Raw genomic sequence first — 22,060 nt, forward strand, 5'->3', positions numbered from 1 at the left:
AGGTTATATCCTGTGTGGTCATGTTATGCACAATAACATGTATTGGAATAGTTCCAATATTTACCATAGGAGTATGCATCATTGTTATACCCAGATCTTGCATTCTATGGGAGATGCAAATTAGTGTTTCAGAAGTTTTTAATTTCTGACCTCTTTTTACCTGTAAGGGTAAGAGGAATTTGTCAGCCCCAGCAGAGATTATAACATCGTTAGACACCTGCATATTCACAGCATATGGCATTTACTGGTTTGATTTCAGGGCTGCGTTTTCATCCTGAAATACTTCAGGGTCCCCCTTTAACTTGCTCCAGAGGCAAGAGTTAATCAAATCTATTTGTATTGCATATTTATATAAGAGATCATTGCCAATGTATACAGATGGCCCTCGGTTTACAACGGTTCAATTTGCACCGTTTCAGAATAACAACCTTTTTTTTCAGTCATGTGACTGCTATTGAAAAGCATTGAGAAGCAGTGCATTGATTAAAATAGCCAGTAGGTGGAGCTGTCCGCTTGTGTTGCAGCAAAGATATGCAAGCCAAGCAAGCTGAAATTAACCAGTTTAACCAGACCTGAGCTATCGAGCAGCTTGCAAAGGAAAAAGATCTTCCTGACTATAAATCAGTCCAGATTGGAATGCATAGAAAGAACTGTTTGCAGAAAAATGCATGTAAAGTCTGTGTTGTGTGATTATTTTATTAGGTTTATAATGCTGTTTAGCAAATGTTTTTGTTCATTTAACTTAGTTTAATTATATATTCTGTGTTGTGTGATTATTTTATTAGGTTTATAATGCTGTTTAGCATTTAAAGTCGTCATTTCAAAGCTTTAAAAATAATAAATTAGGTGTTACTTATGCCAATTTTGAGAGGGGCCTGGAACCTAACTCCCTCAATTCCCATTGACTTACATTATAAACTGGATTTTAATTTTCAACGGTTTCGATTTACAACAATTCATTCTGGAACCTAACCCTGGCATAAACTGAGGGCTACCTGTATTTGATTATGAGGAGTATTTAAAACTAAAAACAGGTGCTTCGCTGATTTATTACCTATGGAGATTGATAATAAGCATTTAGCTTTGACAGTATAGCTTTCAGACCTGTCATCCAGGCCGTGGACACAGTGGTCTTGGAGAGAAAGATATTTAATCACTTTCGGGTTCAGCTTTTTGCGCTTATAAGCCTTCGCTTATATAGCTAGTTCAATTTAGCATATTTGGTTTTACCAAGGTCATGCACTTGCATAGGGATAAATAGATCATCCTTAACTCTCTCAATCCCTGCGAGGTATTGAGTGTGGCCTCCCCCTTTAGGGATTTTATGATCCACCTTGTGGAGAGATATGGTTAATACATCGCCGTCTAAGGAAATATTCGCTATCTTTCCAGGCGAAATTTTAAAAGTTTTACCATCAGAGCCATTTAAAGGAGTCTGATCATCTAGTTGTAGGATAGTGATTTCAGGTATAGAGTAATTCCTGAAATGAATCTCCACAGCATCTGGCTTCTCTTCCACCACGTGACAGTTATGTCGGGTGCGAGATATATCGGATCGCTCATAATTAATAGGCCTTTTTACTTGTGACCAAATTACATTATTTATGCACTCAATTATGGTGCTTAATCTCTTCAGGAGATCACTACCAATAATTAAACAATCATTTGGCAGATCCACTATAATGACAGGGTCTCTTTTGACCCTGTTCCCCAGTTTAAATTTTAACCATGCCGTACCGTAGATTTTTAGAGAGTCACTCCCAACACCTATTAGTGAACCATCAAATTATTTTATTTTAGGTTTGTGGGGTGTTAGCTCATTTAGCTGTGTGTAGTACCTGTGGGATAAAATAGTTGCTTGAGAACCAGTATCAATTAATCCAATGATAGGGTTGGAAACTGAATCCTGGAGCTCAGCTAATGCATAATATCTCCCTGCAGTTTCTACCATTTCACACATAAAATGGGCATTATCACACAACTGTGGGCTTCGCCACGTGTTACCTGAATCTGCCACGTTACCTGATGCAGGAGAATTTTCATGCTCACCATTCATGTCCTCTATAATAGGGCTGATTGGGTTCCTGTGTACTGCATCTGTGGAAATAAGGATAAGAGAATGCTGCAAAGGAATAGATTTGTTAGAGCTTCCAGGCTGAGGTTGCTCGTCATCACAGCTAAATCGTCCATTTCCGGTCTGTAGGGAGAGAATATGATTAGTACCATTATTGACATTTATCATTTCATTTGGTATATCTCTCCCCCCTCTCTTAGGTAATACTGCAGTATTTATGACTGTGGCCCACTGCTGGCCACTGGCTGTACCCCTAAAAAAGGATTGTTAGGTTGCTGAGCCATAAAAGCTTGGCTCATATTAGTAAATAGTGTACATAATTGACTAACTTGTGTACTGAGTTGGCCCACTTGAATGGACAAGCTATCTTTACCCATGGACCGATTTTTTGATGTCCCAGGGTATTGATTCCTGGATCCTTGGGATCCCTCAGAATCATAGCTATTTCTCCTATTTTGACGTGGTTGTCTTTGGGGTTCAACTTTTTCAGCGTTAGTATTTTGGGGAGCACTATTTACTTGGGGTGTCTGGTTACCCTGAGAGTATTTTTACCACTTTTGGTATTTATTTTTACGGGGATACCAATTATTTTGTGGACGTTCATCTCTTTGGGAATAATTATTTACCTGGGTATGCCCCCCATCTTGAGCCTAATCTCTCTGCGCCTGAGCCTGTGTTGGGGGATGGGCAGAGTTACAAAGAGGAAAAATTAGGCAGGCACAGCTCGAAAAACCGCTTTGAATTGAAAACAGAAGGTGCTTTATTAGTATTCCATAAAAAAGTTATACATGCAGACAGGCAAGGTGGACAAAAAGGTCTAACATGTTTCGCACAACCAGGGGTGCTTACTCATAGACTAATGTCTGTGTTTAAACTCCAGCCCTTTATAGGGCAGGAAGCAGTCAGAATTAACCACTTCATGCCCCCAAAGGGAAAAAAAAGAATAAAAACAACTACAACCTGGTGTGACACTGAAGTTAGTTTGCCATAATACAAAAAAAGTAGTTTTTTTATGCTTTACTATAATGAAGAGTTAATCTAAGTATACTACTTTTTTGTATTATGGCAAACTAACTTCAGTGTCACACCAGGTTGTAGTTGTTTTTATTCTTTTTTTTCCCTTTGGGGGCATGAAGTGGTTAATTCTGACTGCTTCCTGCCCTATAAAGGGCTGGAGTTTAAACACAGACATTAGTCTATGAGTAAGCACCCCTGGTGGTGCGAAACATGTTAGACCTTTTTGTCCACCTTGCCTGTCTGCATGTATAACTTTTTTATGGAATACTAATAAAGCACCTTCTGTTTTCAATTCAAAGTGGTTTTTCAAGCTGTGCCTGCCTAATTTTTCCTCTTTGTATCTTTTTGCGGTTTTGATCCGCAGCAATTGGCTACAGCACACCAGTTTGTCAGGTTGAGTCCACTCTGTGTTTTGGACTTCCGGTTTCAACACTGCTTGTTCCGGTTGCGGTTTTTTCTCCTTTTACGATGGGCAGAGTTAGAACTTTGTGGGGATGGCCTGTTTTCTCGGGCCACCTCCGCATAGGTTTTCTTTTTAGACTGCAAATTGAGGGGGCTAGGTGACACCCTAGTTTCTGCCACAATTTTGGGACTGGGGTTTGGTTCCCTTTTAACCCCCTGTTCACCGGAACTGCTTAATATAGTATAACTTTGTACCCTCTTTGATCAGCCAGTCCAATGAGCAGTTCTCATCAAAATCTCTAGCTAAATTAAGTTTGATGGGCGCGGGCAGTGCTTCGAAAAATAAATTCACAAATTCTGAGCACTCAAATATGGGATAATCTTCAGCCATACTGTACGCACTTTTCAGTACAGAAAGTAATTCTATAGGGCTTTGATTTGCACTACATTTTAAACTGTATACAGCTATTTTCACTGCAGTTTTAGTGCAATATTGCCCGAATTCTTTTCTGCACCGTCGTTTTGTCTCATTCCAGGAATGAATATTCATATCCTTTAGTGAAGCAAAGAATTTGTGACATTTACCTTCAAATATTCTGTTGAAATATTGCATGTTGGTGTTGGGATGTTGCTTCGGATAGTACATGTTTTGTTTAAAAAGTAGTCTGCCAGGTGTTGAGCACTAAAGACAGATGAGGGGTGGAGCAGGTGGGTAGAGGAGAGAGTTAAAGGTGGAGAAGAGTTGTTTAGAGTTTGAGGAAAGAGTAGATATGAGAGAAGAGATGTAGGTTTGCTTGGCTAAGTGAAGGTAAGAAGTGTATGAACGAAGAATAAACTTAGTGTATGAAATCATGTTCAGAGTGAGTTTTCCTCCAGACACGCTCAGCAGTATGGGAGCATTTTAGCATATAGCGTGTTTGCTGAGAGTGCCAGGGCTACAACTGACAGCATGATATTTTGCGCAGTCTGGGAGGGGCAAGTGTGTCTAGTGCAGAGGAGAGAGTTTTGTTATAGTGGGCTGTTGCGAGATAAGGGCAGGTTACAGAAGAAGTGTGAGGGAGGAGATCTTGAATGATTTTTAAAAATTGGAGCAGATCCACAGCATGTAGATTTCTACAGGTGTGGGGTGGTGGTGGAGAAGTGAGGTTATCTGTTGCATTAATATTATAGGTGGCCAGGTGATGGTCTAAAATGGGAAAGGGTGACAGGTGAGGTCAGATATAAAACAGAGGTAGGAAAATACCAGGTCGATGGCATGTTCATCACTGTGAGTAGGGAATAGGGTGGATTGTAAGAGAGCGAAGGAGGATGTGAGTGAAAGAAGTTTATAGGCAGCAGGGGCAGATGGGTTGTCAATGGGAATGTTGAAGTCCCCAAGAATTAGGGTTGGAATATTTGTAGAGAGAAAGTGAGGAAGCCAGGCGGCAAAGTTGTCAAGGAATTGGGTGGTCGGTCGACTGCCACTTTGAGGGAGAGGGGGGAGAACAGGCGAATACAGTGGACTTCAAAGGAGGAGAAGGAGAGAGATGGGATTGGAGGTAGGTACTGATAAGTGCAGGAGGGGGAGAGCAGGATCCCAACACCGCCACCACATTTCTCCCCTGGCCTAGGGGTATGGCTAAACTGAAGACCACTGTGTGTGACAGCAGCAGTGGAAACGGTGTCGAAAGAAGATAGCCAGGTTTCAGTAATTGCTAAAAGGGTGAAAGCATTTGATATAAACAGGTCATGAATGGTTGTAAGTTTGTTGCAGACAGAGCGAGATTTCCATAGTGCGCAAGTGAAAGAAGTGTGTGCGTATGGGATGCATCGGATGGAAATGAGGCTATGTGTGTTGCTTTTATTAAAGTTTCTATAAGGAGTGATTGGGTAATGGTGGGAATGAGCGTGGGCCCAGGATTTGGAGAGATGTTGTCTGATGCTAATAGCAGCAAGATGGAAAGCAAGAGTAGGTGGGAATGAGATTTATAGCAGTGAGGGAATTCCTGTGAGGTGGTGCAGTTTATTGACATAGATTTTAAAATAGAAAGTAGTTCATGAGAGCTAAGGTAAGGAGAGGAAAGGAGAGAGGGGCCTATATAAACTGCATGTGGAGAAGGGTAAGGTATGAGCATGTGAGTATGCCTGTGGAATAGGCATGAGACTGTTAAAAGGAAAAGCAGTCCTGAAAACATAGAAGAATATTAAGTGCAAAAGATTGTTTTTGAAATTAAAATATTTAGCTTGCCTCAAATAATCTTCAAATCTTATTCAAATCTTGTATAATTCTCAGTTCTGCCCCAGGTGAGAAGACTAAGAATTACAACAAGATCAGAGGGATGGATTCAAGAAAGGAAATTGGGTGGGGATTAATTAATTAATTAATTAATTAGTTAAGCAAAGTTAGAGAATAAAGAGATGCACGTGCTGGGGACAGGATAAGAGCAGATTATAGGAGTAGACAGTGGGTTAAAGTGACACACAGTTTATTAGCTAAACCTTATAGGCTCAAATGCTAATTTCTAAGCTCTTGAAGGCTGCCTCTTATCTCAAAGCATTTGAAAAAAATTCACAGCTAGAGGGTGTCACTTCATGTATGCCATAGAGATAACATTGTGCTCACACCTGTGGAGCTACTTTTGAGAGGGCACTGATTGGCTAAAATGCAGTCTGTCAAAAGAACTGAAATAAGGGGGCAGTTTGCATAGGCTTAGATAAAAGGTAATCACAGAGGTAAAAAGTATATTAATATAACCGCGTTGGTTATGCAAAACTGGGGAATGGGTAATAAATAGTGATGTCGTGAACAGTTCGCCGGAGAACAGTTCCCGGCGATCTTAGCTTGTTCGCGTTCGCCGCGGCGGGCGAACATATGCAATGTTCGATCCGCCCCCTATTCGTCATCATTGAGGAAACTTTGACCCTGTATCTCACAGTCTGCAGACACATTTGAGCCAATCAGCAGCAGACACTCACTCCCAGACCCTCTCAGCTCCTGGGCAGCAGCCATTTTAGATTCATTACGATCCTGCATTCTTAGTGAGAGGAGGGTTAGTGCTGATGCTGGTGATTTTATAGGGAAATTGATAGCTAGGCTAGTGTATTCAGTGTCCACTACAGTCCTGAAGGACTCATCTAATCTCTGCTGTAAGGACAGCACCCCAAAAAGCCCTTTTTAGGGCTAGAACTTCAGTCTTTTTTTTTTTTGTGTAATCTAATTGCATTTGCCTGCCTGTCAGCCTGTGTGTGAGGCTCACAGCATATACTGTGATTAATTGCTCTGTGCCACCACTCATATCTGGTGTAACATTAGTGTAAATTTAAAAAAAAAAAAAACTTTTACATCAGTTTGCTATTGTAATCTAATTTAATTTTCCATTAGGCCTGTGTGTCAGGCCCACATCATATACTGTGATTAATTGCTCTGTGCCACCACTGATATCTGGTGTAACATTAGTGTAAATTTTAAAAAAAAAAAAACTTTTACATCAGTTTGCTAGTGTAATCTAATTTCATTTTCCATCAGGCCTGTGTGTCAGGCCCACAGCATATACTGTGATTAATTGCTCTGTGCCACCACTCATATCTGGTGTAACATTAGTGTAAATTTAAAAAAAAAAAACTTTTACATCAGTTTGCTATTGTAATCTAATTTAATTTTCCATTAGGCCTGTGTGTCAGGCCCACAGCATATACTGTGATTAATTGCTCTGTGCCACCACTCATATCTGGTGTAACATTAGTGTAAAAAAATTTTTAAAAAACTTTTACATCAGTTTGCTAGTGTAATCTAATTTCATTTTCCATCAGGCCTGTGTGTCAGGCCCACAGCATATACTGTGCCTAATTGCTCTGTTTTCCACCACTCATATCTGGTGTAACATTAGTGTAATTTTTTTTATAAAAAACTTTTACATCAGTCTGCTAGTGTAATCTAATTGCAGTTGCCAGGCCAGCCTGCCACTGCCAGCCTCAGTGCCACCACTCATATCTGGTGTAACATTAGTGTAAACATTTCTTTTACATTTTTTTACATCAGTCTGCTAGTGTTATTTAATTGTAGTTGCCAGGCCAGCCTGCCACTAGTGCCAGCCTGTGTGTCAGGCTCCCAGCATATACTGTGCCTACTTTTTTTTTTACTTCAGTCTGCTAGTGTTATTTAATTGCAGTTGCCTGCCTGCCTGCCAGGGTGTGTGCCAGGCCCACTTTCCAACTAGTGCCACCAATCATATTTGTTATAACAGTAGTGTAAATATTTAAAAAAAAAAACTTTTTTGACTGTGAAACATCAGTCTGTTAGTGTAATCTAATTGAAGTTGCCTGCCAGCGTGTGTGCCAGGCCCACTTGCCAACTAGTGCCACCAATCATATTTGTTATAACAGTATTGTAAATATTTAAAAAAAAAAACTTTTTTGACTGTGAAACATCAGTTAGCTAGTGTAATCTAATTGCAGTTGCCTGCCTGCCTGCCAGCGTGTGTGCCAGGCCCACTTGCCAACTAGTGCCACCAATCATATTTGTTATAACAGTAGTGTAAATATTTTAAAAAAAACTTTTTGGACTGTGAAACATCAGTCTGCTATTGATATCTTATTGCATTTGCCTGCCTGCCAGCGTGTGTCAGGCTCACTTGCCAAGTTAGTGGCACCACTCATATTTGTTGTAACAGTAGTTTAAATATTTAAAAAATAAACATTTTTGACTGTGAAACATCAGTCTGCTTTTTTGTGTCATGCTCACAGCGTATACTGTGCCCACTTGCCCAGTGCCACCACTAATATCTTGTTTAATAGTAGTGTAAGTGTACATTTAAAAAAAATAAACTTTTTGGATTGTGAAACATCAGTCTGCTTTTTTTGTGTCAGGCTCACAGCGTATACTGTGCCCACTTGCCCAGTGACACCACTCATATTTTGTTTAATAGTAGTGTAAGTCTACATTTTAAAAAAAAATGACAGGCAGAGGCAGGCCACCCCGCAAGTGCCATTGTGGTCGTGGTGCTGTGATTCCTTTTGACCCTACAATAATGCACAGTGTTCAGAGGCCACGTGCCATGAACGCGAAAAGTTCTGAGGAGGACCTAGTTGAATGGCTAACACAGGACACCCAATTTTCTACAGCTTCCGCTCCTAACCTTGACGCACCATCCACCTCCAGCTTAGCTGCGGGCACCTCTCAAGTGACCAGTGCCACTCGCCTGCCTGCCACCACCACCAACACTAGCCCCACAGCCGCTTCACTTGATCTGTCAGAGGAGTTATTGACACATCAGTTGGAAGAAATTAGTGATGCGCAACCATCATTGACAGAGGATGTAGATTACAGTGATATGTCTCAGTCAGGCAGCATTACAGACATGGACGTACGGTGTGATGATAATGGTGATGTTGTACCCGCTGCTGCTTCCTTTGTTGATTTTTCAGATACAAGTGAAGCGGTTGATGATGATGCGTCCGTGGATGTCACGTGGGTGCCCGCTAGAAGAGAAGAAGAAGAGGGGGAAAGTTCAGATGGGGAGACAGGGAGGAGGAGGAGGAGACGAGTTGGAAGCAGGGGGAGGTCATCGCAAGGAGCTAGTGGCACAGTCAGACAGCATGCATCGGCACCCGGGGGTCAGCCAGACAGCACGCCAATCAACGCATGCTGTTGCCACCACCAGAATGCCATCATCGCAGAGCTCAGCAGTGTGGCATTTTTTTTGTGTGTCTGCCTCTGACAACAGCAATGCCATTTGCAACCTGTGCCAAAAGAAACTGAGTCGTGGGAAGTCCAACACCCACCTAGGTACAACTGCTTTGCGAAGGCACATGGTCTCACATCACAAATGCCGATGGGATGAACACATGAGTAGAAGCAGCACACAAACTCAAAGCCGCCATCCTCCTCCTGGTCCAGCATCTTCAGCCACGTCAACCACTGCTGTCCTCCTTGCCCCCTCTCAACCATCCGCCACTCAGTCTCTCTTACGTAGCAGTTCCTGGTCATCTGCCCACAGTCAGGTGTCTGTCAAGGACATGTTTGAGTGTAAGAAGCCAATTTCCCAAAGTCACCCCTTGCCCGGCGTCTGACAGCTGGCTTGTCTGAACTCGTATCTATCAAATGTATATTGCATCTTTTGATCTATGTAATTCGTATCTATCAAATGTACATTGCATCTTTTGATCTATGTAATTTGTATCTATCAAATGTATATTGCATCTATTGATCTATGGAATTCGTATCTATCAAATGTATATTGCATCTATTGATCTATGTAATTGGTATCTATCAAATGTATATTGCATCTATTGATCTATGTAATCTATGGATCTATCAAATCTATCGATCTCGTGGCCGGACTGTTTTGTGACAACCACTTGTGTTTTGGCCAAATTTGAAGTAGGAGTACAGACCAAGCATCTTCTTCCATCTCCCTGTTCCGAAAATCAAGGCCATATAGACCTCCCCCGATAGGGGGGTAACAGGTATTAAACTGCTAAGAATAGTACTACTTAACACACCACGGGTCCCAGACCGCATGTCTTATTGTTATACTCTGTCAGGGAAATTATATATCTATCAAATCTATCTATTTATCTATCGAATCTATCTAACTATCAATCGTATCTATCAAATATATATTGCATCTATTGATCTATGTAAGGGCATACAAATAATATATAAAAGCAAATAGTATGTAAATACAATTGCTTCTCCAATTTAGTCTTCAGTAGAAACCTGTAAACCAATATTTAAATGATACAACATTTAAAAGGACATTAAAAGGGCATTAAAAGGGCATGTTATATTTCAACAGAACATAGGATTGAACTGGCTCTTCTAGATAAATACAATTTTAATCCCAGCAAAGTGGTTAAATATGTAGTTAAAGCCCCATTCAGAAGCAGGAAGTCTGTCATGTTCAGAAACGGCAACAGATGATTGTCTAGGTTGTGAAACCTACTGATTGTGCAGCCAGAATGCAGGGTCAGAACCTCTGCAACTGGTATACCTGAAAGAATCAGACAGGACTACCTGTTCCAGAAGGAACTACTACCTTTGCTTTATTTCACTCAGGAGTAGCTTTTACAAACACACCAGTAAGCTTATGGTGACACACACTCCTTAAAATCGTATCTATCAAATGTATATTGCATCTATTGATCTATGTAATTCGTATCTATCAAATGTATATTGCATCTTTTGATCTATGTAATGTGCATCTAGCAAATATATATTGCATCTATTGATCTATGTAATTCGTATCTATCAAATGTATATTGCATCTTTTGATCCATGTAATTCGTATCTATCAAATGTATATTGCATCTTTTGAGCTATGTAATTCGTATCTATCAAATGTATATTGCATCTTTTGATCTATGTAATTCGTATCTATCAAATGTAAATTGCATCTTTTGATCTATGTAATTCGTATCTATCAAATGTATATTGCATCTTTTGATCTATGTAATTGGTATCTATGAAATGTATATTGCATCTATTGATCTATGCAATTCGTATCTATCAAATGTGTATTGCATCTATTGATCTATGGAATTCGTATCTATCAAATGTATATTGCATCTATTGATCTATGTAATTCATATCTATCAAATGTATATTGCATCTTTTGATCTATGTAATTGGTATCTATGAAATATATATTGCATCTATTGATCTATGCAATTCGTATCTATCAAATGTGTATTGCATCTATTGATCTATGGAATTCGTATCTATCAAATGTATATTGCATCTATTGATCTATGTAATTCATATCTATCAAATGTATATTGCATCTTTTGATCTATGTAATTTGTATCTATCAAATGTATATTGCATCTATTGATGTAATTCGTATCTATCAAATGTATATTGCATCTTTTGATCCATGTAATTTGTATCTATCAAATGTATATTGCATCTTTTGATCTACGTAATTCGTATTTATCAAATGTAAATTGCATCTTTTGATCTATGTAATTCGTATTTATCAAATGTAAATTGCATCTTTTGATCTATGTAATTCGTATCTATCAAATGTATATTGCATCTTTTGATCTATGTAATTGGTATCTATCAAATGTATATTGCATCTATTGATCTATGTAATCTATGTATCTATCTATCAAATCTATCGATCTCGTGGTTGTGCAAATGGACTGTTTGCGGTTGTTTGCGGTGTGTTAAACGGGGAGTTTGGTCTGTCACTGTGAAGCGGGCGTAACCCTTACACTACCTGATCGATACAACATCATACCTGATGTTTTAAAGAACGTTATTCCAAACAATTTAGGAATGTTAGGTGATTTATGCCCTTTATGGCTTAAAACCAGACTCTGCATCAACTATGTAATTTTCCATGGGAGTTTGGCCATGGATCCCTCTCCGGCATGCCACAGTCCAGGTGTTAGTCCCCTTGAAACAACTTTTTCATCACTATTGTGGCCAGAAAGAGTCCCTGTGGGTTTTAAAATTCGCCTGCCCATTGAAGTCAATGGCGGTTCGCGAACATTTGCGGAAGTTCGCGTTCGCCGTTCGCGAATGCAAAATTTTAGGTTTACGACATCACTAGTAATAAAGGGATTATCTATCCTGTTAACCCCTTAATGACCAGCACTGTGAAGGGTGGCGGGAATGGGCTGGAGGAGGTTGGAAACGGTCTGGAGGGGGTGGGAAAGAGAGGGGAAAATTGTAATAAAAGAGAGAGAAGGGACATAGTAAAGGATCGCTTGGAGGGGAGAGGTGGGGAGGGCGAGGAGGGCCGCTTTACTACAGAATATAAAGCTTTACTACAGAGTATAAAAAAAACCGCTTTACTACAGAGTATAAAAAAAACAACTAAAATTTAAAAAAACTAAACTAAAACACAAAATGTATCTAAACTGGGTACTGGCAAACAGTTGCTAGTTCCTAAGATGGTGACACTAGTTAGAGGGGGGGGAGATTTAAAGAACTGTTTGGGAGGGATGTGGAAATACAAGGGGGGGTAATCCTACACTGCACAAAATAGTAATAAGAAAAAGGACTAAAACTTCACATTGGCAGACTGTCTGCTAGTACCTAAGATGGTGGTGACCAGTGGGGGGTGAGGGAGGTATGACAGCTGTTTGAGAGGAATCAGGTAGGGATCAGGGAGAGGGTAATCTTTACACTAATAGCTAAACTTAACATTACAAGCAACCTGATTAACCCCTTAACTGCAAGGAATTTCAGAAGTGTGGTGCGCAGCTGCTATTAACAACATTCTAATTACCAAAAAGCAATGGTAAAGCCATGCATGTCTGCTATTTCTAAACAAAGGGGCTCCAAGAGAAGCTTTAAGAATCATTTGTGTCGGGGGGGCGGAGTGAACTGAGCCACCGATCAGTCGCATCTTACTACAGCTCTGCTGTAATCTTCAATAATCTTGATTTTCATTAGGTTAGGCTCAGCTCAAAATCCTACTTGTAATATACCCAATTTCTGAAACTGCTACTAACAGCTCTTGGCATTGACTAAGTGTCTTAAGAAGGAGATAATCTATGTTCTTTACAACGACCAGCAGGGAGAAAAGCCGGGAGACCCCATCTTTCTACTCACGAGGCAGCTCGCCAACACATAAGTAAATCTACAAGAGGGACCCACATGCAGGAAAACCGAGCTACAAGGCAGATTGACGTACAACATACCCACAGATAAAACACTTGTTGTTTGTCAAGGCAAGAGAAGCATGATGGATACCCTTCAAGCCGATGTGCAGGCCCTGCTACGGGACTTTGTGACGGATATGTGCGACACGCTTAATAGGCTGCTGCAAAATACTTAATACTAAAAATACTAATGAGGTACAAGAAGAGATGAGTTTTACAGAACAAGAAATTGGAAGTCAGTTTGCAAGACTGAAGCTTCAACTGTGCTACATTTTCGTGCTGAATGAAAATAACTATGACTCGGGACTATCACCAGAACAAAGCGATATAGGAGATCCTCCTTCCCTGCTGCTAATTAACGCTCCGGAGGGTGCGGCCGACCATCTGGAGCGTGACACATATTTCCAGTTGGAAGGCCCTCTAAGTGAAATCCCTACTACTTCACCCTACATGGCAGGGGCTCAATCGAGAGTTTGTGACACCCGGGTCTCACAGCTGAATTTGGAAATGATGGCTCCCGCTGTCTCAGCTCTATTTCCCTAATCGCAACATTATGCTCCTTCTCCTGTGACTCAGAAGCTGAATATTCTGAGTCAGCACATGAACCCCAGAGACTTTCATGTGCCTATGAGGACATGGGGGAGACTCTTCATCTCGAAAGAGGGAATTGGTTAAGAACTGACCCCCAAGACTAGGGATTGCCATTATACTTATATGCTAGTATCTGCAAAACATATGGCTGTATACCAACTCCAGTTTTAAGATCCCTTCTTAGGTTCTATGTTAGTTAACTACAGTGATTGCTTGTTTGTTCACCACAGGGATGACGGTTAGCTAATATGACAACTGTAGGTTTCATATTATAGTTGGCAATTCTAGTTGGTATTTTTCTATTATAATTTTAATGGTTACTATTTACTGTATAAACATAGAAATATTGCTGTTGTATTTAGGTTAAATGATGTACCTAAAGTTCATATCACCCACCAACTAGCTGCTGCACACACATAATTGTTCAAATACAACCTCACGTCCATTGCTGCTTATTTATCCTACACAAAACTACATACCGCATCTTCAACCTGTTAGAACTATAATAACATTCATGAGTAATATCTTTGAGCTACATTCCCCTTGCTGTAACGTACACGTACTGGATTATTTAAAAGTAAGAATTAGTTCAGTCACCATACCACCGATTAGTCCTGAAAGAAGATGCTGCCACGGTTTAGATATACCTATATGTTTTTTGTCAGTGTTCTCTAGAGGCTCAGCATTCTGCCATACATTTTGCTACTTTATATGTTATCCTCTCAATCGTTAGAAATACTGAAATTGTTGCTGTAGTACTTTGAAATGAACGGGTTTACAGTGCATCGTATCTGTTTATAATTAGGGGTTCCTGATATCTCCACATAATACATCCCATAATTTGTTTATACAATACATGGTGCAGTTATATGACAATGTTTAATTCGCAGGCTTCCGTTTAGATAGGTTTGTATTTTGATTTACATAGATCGTTAAATCTTGCTAAGCCTGTACAGTTCAGGACTCCTAAGAATCCCATGATTTAACTTTTTCCTCTGGAGGTGTAGCACTTCAGCGATGGCTATATCAGATGTATGTACAAATACCTAGCACTATAAATCTGTCTCTAAATGGTTAACAGAGGAGCCACACTCATTTTTTACAAAAGAAACACAAACCCAAGTTCTTCTGAGGCTCTATATAGCTGTAGCCTCTAAGGGTATGCTGAATTATGATAAGGTATACAAGTTCTGTTACACTTGGTTGCATAGTACCATATGCCTTTAGTCTTAAGATCACCATAAATTTCATATCCACATCATAAGATGACTCTTTCATTCCTATACCAATGCTCCAAAGCAAAGGTAATAAAATGCATTATTCTCAATATAATGATTTAAAGGAAAGATAGATAGATGATAGATAGATAGATAGATAGATAGATAGATAGATAGATAGACCTGTAACTTGCACTAATAAAAGGCTTCCTGCATTAGGATTGTACACATTCTGCAAATGCCTATGTATAGACTGGCTGTTATGGGCCTCTTCCAGCTCTTGGCCCCTGGTGCCACTGCACCTGCTGCACCAATGGTAGTTCCGCCCCTGGCATGAAATATACCAGAATGGGCCTAGATTAAAAGCTTGGATTGTCTGCTAATATATATATAGTTTTGATAGCTAAATAAAAAAGGCTCTTTTTCTGTTTAAATTAACTGAAAGCAAAAATGCTAAAAATGCTCTGTTTTTGAGGAAGTTTTAATAAAATATTAGAATAAAAAGAAAAATTCTAAACTGTCCCTTTAACCCCGCCGCAAAGAGATATACATGGAGATATACTGTATTGGTAATAGGATTCAGAATCTCAAATCTATGCTGCGTGCCGGGATAACAAAAATAAAATCTATTCCTCTTTGCACATGACTTCATTTAGCAGCTTAAATTTAGATATATACAGGGAGTGCAGAATTATTAGGCAAGTTGTATTTTTGAGGATTCATTTTATTATTGAACAACAACCATGTTCTCAATGAACCCAAAAAACTAATTAATATCAAAGCTGAATAGTTTTGGAAGTAGTTTTTAGTTTGTTTTTAGTTATAGCTATTTTAGGGGGATATCTGTGTGTGCAGGTGACTATTACTGTGCATAATTATTAGGCAACTTAACAAAAAACAAATATATACCCATTTCAATTATTTATTTTTACCAGTGAAACCAATATAACATCTCAACATTCACAAATATACATTTCTGACATTCAAAACCAAAACCAAAACAAATCAGTGACCAATATAGCCACCTTTCTTTGCAAGGACACTCAAAAGCCTGCCATCCATGGATTCTTTCAGTGTTTTGATCTGTTCACCATCAACATTGCGTGCAGCAGCAACCACAGCCTCCCAGACACTGTTCAGAGAGGTGTACTGTTTTCCCTCCTTGTAAATCTCACATTTGATGATGGACCACAGGTTCTCAATGGGGTTCAGATCAGGTGAACAAGGAGGCCATGTCATTAGATTTTCTTCTTTTATACCCTTTCTTGCCAGCCACGCTGTGGAGTACTTGGACGCGTGTGATGGAGCATTGTCCTGCATGAAAATCATGTTTTTCTTGAAGGATGCAGACTTCTTCCTGTACCACTGCTTGAAGAAGGTGTCTTCCAGAAACTGGCAGTAGGACTGGGAGTTGAGCTTGACTCCATCCTCAACCCGAAAAGGCCCCACAAGCTCATCTTTGATGATACCAGCCCAAACCAGTACTCCACCTCCACCTTGCTGGCGTCTGAGTCGGACTGGAGCTCTCTGCCCTTTACCAATCCAGCCACGGGCCCATCCATCTGGCCCATCAAGACTCACTCTCATTTCATCAGTCCATAAAACCTTAGAAAAATCAGTCTTGAGATATTTCTTGGCCCAGTCTTGACGTTTCAGCTTGTGTGTCTTGTTCAGTGGTGGTCGTCTTTCAGCCTTTCTTACCTTGGCCATGTCTCTGAGTATTGCACACCTTGTGCTTTTGGGCACTCCAGTGATGTTGCAGCTCTGAAATATGGCTAAACTGGTGGCAAGTGGCATCTTGGCAGCTGCACGCTTGACTTTTCTCAGTTCATGGGCAGTTATTTTGCGCCTTGGTTTTTCCACACGCTTCTTGCGACCCTGTTGACTATTTTGAATGAAACGCTTGATTGTTCGATGATCACGCTTCAGAAGCTTTGCAATTTTAAGAGTGCTGCATCCCTCTGCAAGATATCTCACTATTTTTGACTTTTCTGAGCCTGTCAAGTCCTTCTTTTGACCCATTTTGCCAAAGGAAAGGAAGTTGCCTAATAATTATGCACACCTGATATAGGGTGTTGATGTCATTAGACCACACCCCTTCTCATTACAGAGATGCACATCACCTAATATGCTTAATTGGTAGTAGGCTTTCGAGCCTATACAGCTTGGAGTAAGACAACATGCATAAAGAGGATGATGTGGTCAAAATACTCATTTGCCTAATAATTCTGCACTCCCTGTATATATATATATATATATAATGTAAAGAGACAGATTTTTATTTTGCAATTTCCATAAAGCAAAGGCTCTGACCTGTACAGTGGGGCAAAAAAGTATTTAGTCAGCCACCAATTGTGCAAGTTCTCCCACTTAAGAAGATGAGAGAGTGTCATGTTCACAGCTATTCATCTGCTCTTTTATGCAGTTATTGTATTTACTCACTAGCAAATAGTACTGTTTCTTTAATAGTCTGACATCCAGCCTATAAAAGGCCTCCTCCCACACTACTCTTTGCTTGGTATTGGATTGTGGTTTGCATAGTCTGCACTCCTTCCCAGCCTCCTTTGAAGCAACCTGAGAACTCTCTGATCAGCTACGGAACTCTAAGCCGCCTGTCAGCTGTTTCACTAATCCCGGAAGTATCGGAGCGGTGACGTCACACGCGAACCTTGCCGCATCTCGTGGACTGAGTCTGTTTGCTCGCATTAAGTTCTTTTCCTGCAGTTAAGCCTTAACTGCTCAGGTACCTCATTCAGCCATTTACCTGTTATATGTTCCAGCTATATACACGTCATACATTATATTACACTGTGATCGATCTAATCAGTGTCATACTAATTACACCTCAGTTGTTAGTTTTTTCTCTGTGTTAACACCTTTTTCATTGGTGACTTGTTGTGCTTATGCTGCTGCATTCATTCAGTGATTTATTCACATGTGGCAGCTATAGTATATCCACAGCATCCTTCACCAAATATTAAACTGCATTGATTAACTGTGGGTTCTCACTTTACATATGTTGTAATTGATGTTACCACCCAAATAACAATCTCTGCAAACACACTTAAAGATTACATTGATCTCAGCAGCTGTGGTTCATTTAGATACTCACTTTTATTTCAGACATCACAGAGAGGCCTGTAATTTTCATCATAGGTATACTTCAACTATGAGAGACAAAATGTGGAAACAAATCCAGACAATCACATTGTCTGATTTGGAAAGAATTTATTTGCATATTATGGTGGAAAATAAGTATTTGGTCACCTACAAACAAGCAAGATTTCTGGCTCTCACAGACCTGTATCTTCTTCTTTAAGAGGCTCCTCTGTCCTCCACTCATTACCTGTATTAATGGCACCTGTTTGAACTTGTTATCAGTATAATAGACACCTGTCGACAACCTCAAACAGTCACACTCCAAACTCCACTATGGTGAAGACCAAAAAGCTGTCAAGGACACCAGAAACAAAATTGTAGACCTGCACCAGGCTGGGAAGACTGAATCTGCAATAGGCAAGCAGCTTGGTGTGAAGAAATCAACTGTGGGAGCAATAATTAGAAAATGGAAGACATACAAGACCACTGATAATCTCCCTCGATCTGGGGCTCCACGCAAGATCTCACCCCGTGGGGTCAAAATGATCACAAGAACGGTGAGCCAACATCCCAGAACCACACGGGGGACCTAGTGAATGACCTGCCGAGTTCTGGGACCAACGTAACAAAGGCTACCATCAGTAACACACTACGCCGCCAGGGACTCAGATCCTGCAGTGCCAGATGTGTCCCCCTACTTAAGCCAGTACATGTCTGGGCCCATCTGAAGTATACTAGAGAGCATTTGGATGATCCAGAAGTGGATTGGGAGAATGTCATATGGTCAGAAACCAAAGTAGAACTGTTAGGTAGAAACACAACTCATCGTGTTTGGAGGAGAGAGAATGCTGAGTTGCAACCAAAGAACACCATACCTACTGTGAAGCATGGGGGTGGCAACATCATGCTTTGGGGCTGTTTCTCTGCAAAGGGAACAGGACAACTGATCCATGTACATGAAAGAATGAATGGGGCCATGTATCGTGAGATTTTGAGTGCAAACCTCCTTCCATAAGCAAGGGCATTGAAGATGAAACGTGGCTGGGTCTTTCAGCATGACAATGATACCAAACACACCGCCCGGGCAATGAAGGAGTGGCTTCGTAAGAAGCATTTCAAGGTCCTAGTGGCCTAGCCAGTCTCCAGATCTCAACCCCATAGAAAACCTTTGGAGGGAGTTGAAAGTCTGTGTTGCCCAGTGACAGCCCCAAAACATCACTGCTCTAGAGGAGATCTGCATGCAGGAATGGGCCAACATACCAGCAACAGTGTGTGACAACCTTGTGAAGACTTACAGAAAATGTTTGACCTCTGTCATTGCCAACAAAGGATATATAACAAAGTATTGAGATGAACTTTTGATATTGACCAAATACTTATTTTCCACCATAATTTGAAAATAAATTCTTTGCAAATCAGACAATATGATTGTCTGGATTTGTTTCCACATTTTGTCTCTCATAGTTGAGGTATACCTATGGTGAAAATTACAGGCCTTTCTCATCTTCTTAAGTGGGAGAACTTGCACAATTGGTGGCTGACTAAATACTTTTTTGTCCCACTGTATATTTTCTAGATTTTGATGCCTTTGAATGAGAATTTAAAAAGTTGTTACTGAATTAAAGGGACACTGAACCCAATTTTTTTTCTTTCGTGATTCAGATAGAGTATGCAATTTTAAGCAACTTTCTAATTTACTCCTATTATCATTTTTTCTTCTTTCTCTTGCTATCTTTATTTGAAAAAGAAGGCACCTAGGCTTTTTTTGTTCAATACTCTGGACAGCACTTTTTTTTATTGGTGGATGAATTTATCCACCAATCAGCAAGAACAACCCAGGTTGTTCACCAAAAATTGGCCGGCATCTAAACTTACATTCTTGCATTTCAAATAAAGATACCAAGAGAATGAAGAAAGTTTGATAATAGGAGTAAATTAGAAAGTAGCTTAAAATATCATGCTGTATCTGAATCATGAAAGAAAAGATTTGCGTTCAGTGTCCCTTTAACTATAGCTGTCTGTAGTCCTTCAACTATTTAAAGATACCTGAGTTAAATTGTTTCTTCTATTTAAAACTACTTGGAGAATGACAACAAGATAAAAGTTTATTTGATCTTCTGTGAACAAATGTATTTAAAATTTCAAAATGTAAATGAGAACGTAGTAAATGTGAATATAGCCTTTTCCTCCACCCCTGAACAACTATAAAAGGTGTGAACTCAGGGAAGTCATATCGAAGGTGAGTTATTTATTACTAATTGTTACTGTAATGAGTATTAATATAACTTTTTTGCACATACAAGAAAGTGAAATAAAGTCACTTTATGTTGAAGGAAGTGGGGTACAAAGTGACTTTTTAACAGCTTTTTATGCATTTAATATGTTTTATTGTATTTTTTAAACTTACTACACTTCAAATTGGTAATATAAAATATATATATATATACTCTGCTATCTACTTTCATTATTTATTTTGTCCCCTTTTCCTGTAATTCCATTCTGAAATTGTGAGGCTTTTTAATTCCTGTTAGAAATGAAAGTGCAGAACACTGTTATATACTACACAGCCATTGGCTGCAAACTCTATTGACCTATTTATAACTTTCCCTAATTGGCCACAGCAAAGAAGGTAACCTAAGTTACAACATGGCAGTTCCCATTGTTTTATAGACACTAAGACGTTACACTTATTTTGTCAATATTTAAACAGCTAATGAAACTTTAAAAAATACATCTACATATTATTCTCAGACTAATCTTTTCTTTGAAAGCATCATTCTATGTAGCATTTATTTAGTGTTTAATGTCCCTTTAAACAATGACGTTTATACCAATGTACAAAATAACAAACTATTACACTATAGTGATTTAATTGAAATAGGACTTTATTTACACATATACAATGGAATCTAAACTTCTAATAAATGAATTTGAACTATTAATATAAAGGAGTGTAAAATAAACTAAACAATATAGATACAAAATAATAAGTTCATTGTACGTGTCTTATATGTGTGTTTTCACAGGGTACTGTTAATGTGCAGGGAACACATTTTACACTAGGTGGCAATATTTTCACAAAGGTCTGGCAGTACTTCAATAGTTGCAGATTTTCTTAAAAAGTTAGAAAGTAATTTCTAATTCTTCTAAAAAGTAATAAATCCAAACATTGTTCTTTATTCCAGTGTATTAAAAGATCTATTCAGATGAATGATTTTTCACAGGGATCTCAAATTCAAGTCCATTCCAATCTGTTTGCAAACCCTTATAAAATATGGGTGGTTTTCAAGTAGCTTTTACTGCATAACCAATACTGTGCATTGTGAGAATTTGTTAGTGGTATTCCAACACATCAGAAAACTTTTCAAGCAGATTCTTAAATCATTTTTGGATTTTCCCTGATTCAACAGTCTTGGCTTTAAACCCATTTTGGCCTGATTCAAGAAGCATTTCAAATCAGTTTACACAGCTTTGCTTCATAACTTCTGTTTCCGGCGAACTTGATAAATATGCCGCGGAGCTTGATAAATATGCCCCTAAATGTGAACCTCCATCAATGTGGTAAAACATTTATTAAAACTATAACACTTTGGTAACATGTTGGCAACACTTGCTTTATAAATGTCTATCGGCCAGATTACGAGTTTTGCGTTATGAGGGGTGCGTTGCTAACTTGCACGTTATTCTCACCGCTCAGCTCCTACAGCGCTGGTATTACAGGTTTTTACAAACCCGGCGTTAAAAGGCAAGAAGTGAGCGTAGAGCAAAATTGTGCTCCATACCGCACTCCAATACCAGCACTGCTTAAGTCAGCGGTGAGCTGGTTGTACGTGCTCGTGCACGATTTCCCCATAGACATCAATGGGGAGAGCCATCTGAGAAAAAGTCTAACACCTGCAATAAAGCAGCATAAAGCTCAGTAACGCAGCCCCATTGATTCCTATAGGGAAACAAAATTTATTTTTTACACCTAACACCCTAACATGAACCCTGAGTCTAAACAACCCTAATCTTACACTTATTAACCGCTAATCTGCCACCCCCAACATTGCCGACACCTACATTA

The sequence above is a fragment of the Bombina bombina genome, chromosome 2 (assembly GCF_027579735.1).
Source record: "Bombina bombina isolate aBomBom1 chromosome 2, aBomBom1.pri, whole genome shotgun sequence".
NCBI classification, from domain to species: Eukaryota; Metazoa; Chordata; class Amphibia; order Anura; family Bombinatoridae; genus Bombina; species Bombina bombina.